This window comes from Grammomys surdaster, unplaced genomic scaffold (assembly GCF_004785775.1).
Source record: "Grammomys surdaster isolate TR1022 unplaced genomic scaffold, NIH_TR_1.0 126189, whole genome shotgun sequence".
Taxonomy (NCBI): Eukaryota; Metazoa; Chordata; class Mammalia; order Rodentia; family Muridae; genus Grammomys; species Grammomys surdaster.
This window is the reverse complement of record NW_021620995.1, coordinates 122815-131997: the sequence shown is the minus strand read 5'-3', so window position 1 is coordinate 131997 and position 9183 is coordinate 122815. Positions and strand designations below refer to the sequence as shown.

The 9183-nt window shown below is 37.5% G+C and overlaps 1 pseudogene; it reads right to left on the bottom strand.

Annotated features, from left to right (window-relative positions):
• Positions 1 to 2307: 2307 nt before the first annotated feature.
• LOC114613134 lies at positions 2308 to 4323 on the bottom strand (annotated as a pseudogene).
• Positions 4324 to 9183: the final 4860 nt, after the last annotated feature.

The following is a 9183-nucleotide window of genomic DNA, read 5'->3' as shown; positions in this document are numbered from 1 at the left end:
AATAAAGCTTACTGGTAGAAGATAGTCCTTGCAAAGACTGCCTTATTATTTTTTTCATGAGAGGACAAAGTCAATATTGGGTGCTCAGCAGGCATGATAGCTCTATAATTCTCCCAGGATCCCAAGATAGGTAATAATCAAGGTTTAGGGAGAAAAATAGCCACAAATTTAAAAATCAGTATAATCATCATCTCTTTTCTCTCACTTGAACTTCTTTCAAGCTGAGTAGATCACAAACTCATGTTCCGTATAATTCCTGTCTAGTCAGGTACCCCAAAAGTGGGTATAGCATGTAGTGAAGAATAGATTGTCACCAGCACAGTCAGAGTTCAGTATCACCCAAACATGAGTTCCCAGATTATAGTATAAAATGTTGGTGTGTAAAATACATTTACTGAAACCCACGATCTTATGTTTTCAGTGACCTGCCTTCAAGTTTACCATTACAAAGATATACATAAAAATAAATGTTAAAACTTGAGAAGTGAAAAAGTGGCTTTCATATGCTAAAATATATGGCAAGATTCAAGCAAACAGATGGAATAAACAGTAGGAGGATTGAAATTGAAAAATGTTATTTGATTAGCCCAAGCAACACCATATGACATTGATTCTGAAATGGCAACGTGTACATGTTCTCAAACTCTTCAGATAAAACTTAGTAGTGCAGGGAGCCAGTAGAATTTTAACAATGATGTCTTTGTTTCTGATTTTTGTTAATGCTTTAGCATTTGCTGTTACCTACTTTTTCTCTTTAAAATATAAGCTGAGAATTTAAAAAAAAATGCTTTAGATGGCCACTCTAGATTTAAATTATATTTAGGAAAATAATGCTAATGTGTTGACATGAATCAACTGTACAGAATGTGAAATCTGAAGCTCCCATATGGTAAATAGACAATGGCAAAAACACATCATTTTAAGCATCTTGCAATGGTTCCAAACTGACTCAAACCATTTATAGTCTGTCAATATAATCTTTGCAGTTTCAATTGAATACCAAAGTAAGAATCTGAAGAGTATGTATTTTCAGTTTAATTTTGTTTGTTCTACTTTTACTTAAAACTACCAACTGAATAAATCACATGTTTTATCTTGTGGATAATTTTAATTGTGTGGTTTCTAGGGCATACTAAAGTAATATATTGAAAGTAGAATATTTTTACATTATGTTTTTTTAATTTAAATAAAATTATATCATCTCTTCCTTTAGGATTTCTTAATGCTGAGCTCTAGAAAATAATAATGCTAGGTTTCATTAAAAATATTATTACTCATTTGAACCACTAATTCCAATTTGGTAAAATCAAGACTTTAGTCTGACATGGAATTCTGATTGTGTTAAGATATTTTCATGCTGCAAACACATTTAATGTTCTGTCATTTTTTTCTATAAAGACAGTAAAAGAATTTGAAAATATGTCAAGCTTAACATGCCATATTTCATGCTTAGGTTAATAGTGCTACTCTGATTCATATAAAAGATATCATTCTAGGTAGGACAATGGTTGCTTTCCTCGTTTGAAGTTATGCATGGAGACTTCTGGTACAATAAAAGTTAGCCTTTAGGGGAAGGCTATGATGTCGAATCAGGCTCAGGTCATCTTGTTCCTATTAATGAAGTAAATGCTGTCATTTGCAAGAGTGACATACCTTCTTACTCTGTGAAACAGCCAGTACCAAGAACAATAGCTTATAATGTCTGGGGAGTCTCTTCGACAACTCTGACAAACTACTCAAAAGTTTTCTCATGCCTGCTGTTGAAATTTTTCTTAGACTCTATATAGCTCTTGGCAGGAGTATCTTCAACCCAGAAGGGTAAATTTTGTTTAATCTACCCGTATATGAATATACAGTCTTATATGTATTACATGTAATTTTTAGGTTGGAAAATAATATGATAACATTATAATATGATTTCTTATACCATTTTCTGACATAATTACTTTTACTGTAATGCCTGCATCCTTCTTCTGTATTTATCTCCCTCCAACCTTCTTAACTAAAGATCCTACCTTTTTACATTTTCCATTTGTGTGTGTGTGTGTGTGTGTGTGTGTGTGTGTGTGACAGAGTAATGTATTTATTGTCCACAGGTCAAGGACATTAAGCCATGTGGCTGTTCTAGGACAGGAGAGGGATCAATGTGAAATCTGGTGTCCTTGTAGTTGGATTTCACTTCCATGATGATCCAGAGTAGGAAAACAGAGGGACTAAGGTTCCTTAGGGAAACAGGAAGTGATGTGGGCAGAGGCTCTGTAACAGCAATACTGAAGTGCCAGACAGGCTGGATATGACCTGATGGTATCACATCTGGGCGGTCTTTGTCCCAGCTACCCAGATGTTGTAGAGGAGCTCAAAGACCAGCATGGTGTGGTCTACCTTCTGAAGATACTCACTCTCCAGGATTTCCATGACCTTTTCTGCCATCTGCTTGCCAATTCCTGGGATGCTAAAGGCTGTCTGGGGGTGGGGGGGGAGTGGCACAGAGGAGGAAGAGGAAGAGGCTAGGAAGGGAAAGCCAGAAGAGGGGAATCTGGCTCCATCAGCAGCTGAAAGCCAGTCCAGCAACCATATGGAACTTGTCCTTTGGTTCCCAGATACCAGCAATAAGAAGTAGAGAAAATGGAAGGTATGCCTTAAATCCTAGAACTTCTGGAGACAGAGGCAGAAGCACAGACAGCAATCAGTAAGTTTCAGACTAGTCATGCTACGTAGAAAGAGAGACTCTGTCTCCAAAAGAAAAAATAAAGCAGCATAACCACAAAAAGAAGAAGAGAAAATGACAGTGTTCATCATCACCACAGACACTAGCACATCACAAGTATGTACACACATTTCCCTGTGGGCTCACTGTACTTTAATGAGGGGGATGGGGTTCACTGCGCTGTACTGCCTGCCTAAGAGCTCACTGAACCACACTGCCTAGGGATTTACTGTATGTCATTCTGTGCTACTGGGACCATCTTCTAACCTTACAAAACCACTGTGAATGGCCTACAGCTTTTAATTCCTTTCAAGTGACTGGAAAACTGACAGAGTAAATTGTTTAGAGTCCACAATCAATGAGCTCCAGAGTCTAACACATGAACCACCAGGCCTGGCTTTAAACTTATCGTATAACAATACTCGGACACTGAAGAAACGGGGAAATAAACTCATAAGCACTCATTTTCTATTCCTGACAGTTTTGCTGGTCTGTTTCTCTCTCTCTCTCTCTCTCTCTCTCTCTCTCTCTCTCTCTCTCTCTCTCTCTCTCTCCCGCGGGCCCTGCCCTCCTTCCTTCCTTCCCCCCGCCCCGTTTGTCTCTCTGTGTAAATCCCAGCCATTATAAAATCTTAACCACTAAATTTGATGCCCATTGTTGACCACAGTTAACCACTAGTTAATGACTAGTACTGCCATTAACCATTACTAAGTAAAGAAGAAACCTTTTCCCCAACCCCTATGTAGCTGGTAGGAGATGAAAGGCTTATGGAAACTCTTGAGGGCATTGATGGCCTTGGTATAGCTCAGGGTCTTCCACTTTTCTCCCTGGATGTTGTAGGCTTTAGCTAGCACTTTGAGCTTCTCTATGATGTGGAGGTTGTAGTTGGTTGCCTTCTGACTCGAGGGCTGTGCACAGACCCACTTATCCAGAGCTTCTGGGGCTGGGTCAGGCTCACCATATTCTCCAGGGGGAGTAGGGTAGTGCCCACTGATCAAGGCTTGTAGATCCGCTGAGTTGACCTGGGACCCTTACTCATCGCTGGCTTCATCCTCTGAGCTGAGCTCGGCTTGGGTCCTTGGTGGTTTTAATGCCTTTGGGAGGAGGTACAACTCTGGTGTGAGAAGAGGAAAGAGATGGCTGTCCTGGGTAAAACCCCTTGGGTCCTAGGAGCAGAAGCATCTTGGCCTGACTTACTGGGCTGTCATTTGTCCAAAGACATCTTGGAAATGGAAAGGCTGAATCTTTCAGTGTCTGTCAGCCTTCCCTCCTGCAGGCACAACCTCAGCCATGCTGACTTTACTAGCTGAGCACCAGGGGATAACTGGGGCAGCCAGAGGAACTAGAGAGCCTGCTTATAGTCCATGCCTTCGCCTACCACAATGTGAGTGACTCCTGGGGCCTGGTCAGGGCACACCTGGCCACCATGCTGGATTATCTGCTTCTTAAAAGAGTTCAGCCCAGGCTAGTCCAATGCCAATGGGCATAATGTGGGCCATCAGGGAGATCAGCCAGCCTCTAGCTTCTTCTGTCTCCCTTTTGGGAATCTTTGCAAGTGCTTTTAATGGTGGATCTGCATGAATCTTCTTTCCCTTGGGAAATGCCTTCAAGATTCCCTGAAGGGTCCATTGAAATGCACTGGATCCAGACCTTCTAGGCTCACAACATTTTCTCTTTCAAATCACTTTTGTAGTACTATTTCTGTGTCTTTTTCTCCCTAGAATTGTTGTCCTTAACATTCCAGGTTTCTCCAAGGTTATATATTTAAATCTGAAGATTTGAAACTGATCAGCAAAAGAGTTTTGACCAGTTTGTTCTGTTTATGACCTGGACCAGTTCGCTTTTCCTTAGGCAACCTGCTGGTCCCCTGCTCCTGGGAGGTCACCATATTGAACTTAGTGCTAACCCCCAATAGGCATAGCGCACTACAGCCTAGAATTCCTGGACTCAAGCAATCCTCCTGTCTCAGCCTCCCAAGGAGCTGGAACTACAGGTGTGTAAAGAAAAAAATTGAAACTAGGGAGTATAGATGAAAAAGAATTTGTGATATTTGTATCTTGAGGTATGGTTATTTCACTCAGTGTGACATTTACTAGTCCTATCCATTCACCTGAAACTTTTATGACTTTTATGATTTTAATAGAGTGGTTGTACCATCTTGCAATTTCACCAAAAATGGAGGAGTGTTCCTCTTTCTCCACATCCTTGCCAGCAGCTACTATCACTTGAATTTTTGATATTAGCCATTGTGACTGGTGTGAGGTAGAATCCCAGGGTTGTTTGATTTACATTTCCCTGATGACTAAAGATGTTGAACATTTCTTTAAGTGCTTCTCGATCATCTGTTCTTTCCAGTTTCATTAGTTGAGAATTCTCTGTTTAGCTCTGTTCCTCATTTTTAATAGGGTTCTCTGGATTCTAACTTCTTGAGTTCTTTTTATATATTGGTAAGATTGGTAAAGATTCCCCCCCCCATAGGTTGGTTGCCATTTTAACCTATTGACAGTGTCCTTTGACTTACAGAAGCTTTGCAATTTTATGAGGTCACATTTGTTTATTCTTGATCTTAAAGCATAAGCAATTGGTATTCTGTTCAGGAACTTTTCCCTGTGCCCATGTGTTCAAGGCCTTTCTCCACTTTCTCTTCTATTAGATTCAGTGTATCTGGTATTATGTGGAGGTTCTTGTGGTCATTTTCCCAAAAGCAATCTACAAATTCAATGAAATCCCCATCAAAATTCCAACTCAATTCTTCATAGAGTAAGAAACAGCAAATTCAAATTCATTTGGGATAACAAATAAAACCCAGGATATTGAAAACTATTCTTAACAATAAAAGAATTTCTGGGGGAATCACTATCCCTCTCCTCAAGCTGTACTGAAGAGCAATAGTGATAAAAATTGCATGGTATTAGTACATATACAGGCAGGTGTGTCAATGGAATAGAACTGAAGACCAAGAAAGGTAACACACACACCTCTGGTCACTAGATCTTTGACAAAGGTGCTAAAACTATCCAGTGGGAAAAGACAGCAGTTTCAACAAATGGTGCTGGTTCAACTGCCGGTCAACACCTAGAAAAATGCAAATTCGTCCATTCTTATCTCCCTGCACAAAGTTCAAGTCCAAGTGGATTAAAACAACATATTTCAAATGTGTATTGAGTAACCACATTATTTTTTTGTTAAAGGGAAAAGTCAAACATCCAAGATTAAATATCTAAAACTAAAGGCTACTCAGATGTCTCAGCAAGTAAAGCTACTGAACGACAAGCATGGGGAAGTACATATGATTTGTCTACAAATTGTTACTTGTACAAATATGTTCATTTTGGTCTAGAGAAATTGCTCAATGGTGAAGAGCACTAGTAGCTATTCTGGAAGAACTCAATTACATTCTCAGTATCTACAGGATAGCTCCCAAACCATCTGTAACTCCAGTACAAGGAGATGCAATGCCCTCTACTGATTTGAGCAGATACTCTAATACACTTTTTTGTACAGCCCAAAATGTTGATTCTGAAGACATAAAAACAAAAATTAATTTTTGAGGGTATATACATTCATACCATAGTCAATCTGGAAATCTGAGGACAATGTAAGAACTGAATTGGTTCTCCTGACATGAGAGATCTAGTAACTAAGCTCAAGCCCTTAGGCAAGGGTGGACATTGTAGGGAGAAAGTAACGTTGATCTTGCTGGGCAGTAGTTTTAATTTTTTGTTGAGTTGTAGAAATTTATTTTATGTTTTAAGGTAATAAAGCATTTCTTATATGTAAACCAAGTTTTACTTCTTAATGAAAGTATTTATAAGAATATATCGTCATAGTCAGTGTTCTATTGCTGTGAAGTGACACCATGACCATGCCTTATAAAAACAGAGCATTTAGCTTGGTACTGCTTAAACTTTCAGAGGTTTAAACCGTTTTCATTGTGGCAGGAACATGGTGACAGGCAGTCAGACATGGTGGTACAAAGAAAGTAGCTGATGGTTCGATATCAGGATCTAGAGGCAGAGGTAAGAGAAAAACAGTCATCAAAGCATATCCGAAGTGACAAGTTCTCTATCAAGGCACACCTACTCCAAAAAAGCCACATCTTCTAATCCCTCCCATGTAGTGCATTATCCTAATAACTGAGCATTTAAACATGTAAGCTTTTGGTTGCCATTCTTATTCAAACTACCTACACTTAAAATATTAAACCTAAAAAGAAAGAGACAAGTTTTTGTTTTAATCCTAATATGTAATTATTCTATGATTATCACACTAATGAAATTTCTCTGGCATTCTGCTGTGTAATAGCTCTTCATTGGTATTTTTTTCTCTTCCAGTTCCTCCCAGACCCTTCACATTACCCCACCCATCAAACTAAACTTCATTATTTTTTTCTGTTCAGAAAACACACACACACACACACACACACACACAAATGTATATATTCTCACATTTATAAAACTGAAGTACTTTGAGAATGAAAATAATTTCTTCTTACATACTAACTTCAATTAATATTTTGTAAAACATGAAACCAAAGCTGCCAAAATCATGTTTTTATGACAGAAATTACAAAATGATTGGTTAGCTTAACTACTCTTCTCCAGTTATTTAGCTTCTGAAACAAAGCACATGCCTCACTCTCATGGAAACTATCTTATATCACATGTTCAAAGTAAATCTACTTTTTATCTTATGTTTGTACTCTGTTACATAAATTCCCCCTTTTTCTATTCTCATCAACTGCTTCAGTGTCGGCCCCTGGTTTCTAAAATTTATTACCTTTTATTCTTTAGTCATTGTTGTTATAAACACATACACACATACATGCACACACACAGGTTTAGAAGTGATCACTTGATTCTGGACAACCAATTAAGGTGCTCATCTTGAGGAAGGACTAATTCTTTCACAGCAACCTGTAAATAACTGTAGTTCTTCATTTATTGCTGGACCTGCGTGAGATCTCGCCTGTACATCTTCAGACTACCTATTCAATATTACTATATATAATTATTTAAGATCCTCTAAAGACATTTAAAACCTAAATAGTTAGATCTAAATAATTAAGTGTTGTTGAGTATACTGACTTACCCAGATTTTCAGACATAGAGGCAGGAGGATCAGGGATCCCAGTCTGTGACAAGTAACAAGACAGTCTGAGCCACATTACATGTCACAGAAAAACAAAACAAAACAAAAAAAAAAAAAAAACAGGGAGTGTGAGATAAATAAAGGTATAAAGGGTAGAAGGAAACAGAGAAGATGGAAAGAGAGATAAAATATAAAGGCTCTGTCAATCTACCGTTTCGCAGGAAAAAGTATTTTTATAATTCTTCAATGTGTTACAGAATTAGTAGCGGTGTATCTCATACAGTTTCTAGTATTTACCTTGTTTCTAAAATGTAAATGAAAAGATTTAACTGCCCACTGCAAAGGATCGTGGATTATGCATTATAGTAAGGCAACTTCTACACTTCATCTTTTTAGAATTTTTACAGCAATGAAAAGCTCTATGACCTTTCACTTGTGGACAATTGCTAAATCCTCCCCTTTGCTCTCTCCCTGCCTCCCTTCTAGATTACCAATTTAATCTTTGTTTTCATACTGCAAATGTGTTGCTTTCTCTAGGAAAATTCTTAGTTTTTAAGACCAATCTGATGATCTTTTTAATGGATCCACAATATACATAAATACACATACATATATACATATACACACATAAACAAACATATATATATGTGTATATATATATATATATATATGCATGCATACACACATATTTGTAATTACTCAACTTTTCTTCTCATGTAATAACAAATTTAGTAGAATATCAATTCACTATTACAGCATCCAAATTTACCTACTCAACTCTAGGGATAGAGATTAAAGATTCTTTCCAAAACCATGCTGGCCTATTCATTCCCCTCAACTTTCACTAACCACTGAAAAGGGATTTTCCTGACTCCTGGACCTATTTCTTTGTTTCTTTGTTGTTTCAGAACTTTTTAGTCTAGTTCTTTACCTCTGTCTTCATACACTGCTCCTTCTGGGTAGCTTTGAAAGTTGTCTGCAGTAGAGAATAGTTCATGAAAGATATTTTACTCTTATTCAAATCTCCACATTATTCTAATAAGTTTTGGGTTTTAAATTTTTTTCACATATCTTTGGAGACAGTAAGCATGAACACTGGTATTTATTTGTCTCTAACTAATAATATAACTTGTTACAAAGGCATTGCCTATATGCAATTACTTTTAAAAAAGCTTTATAAATAGCATTACAAGTCTTAAGTAATTCAAAATGAACTATATCGAGATAAACAATTTTATAGTTCTAGAACTCATTCAATGCCAAATAAAACTGACATGATTAGAATATACATAGGACAGACTCAAAATAATAATAATCTTGAGTTGCTGCAAGGTTTTCCTTTTTTCGAAAATGTGACTATCTCTCATGGAGTAAAGTAAGAAAAT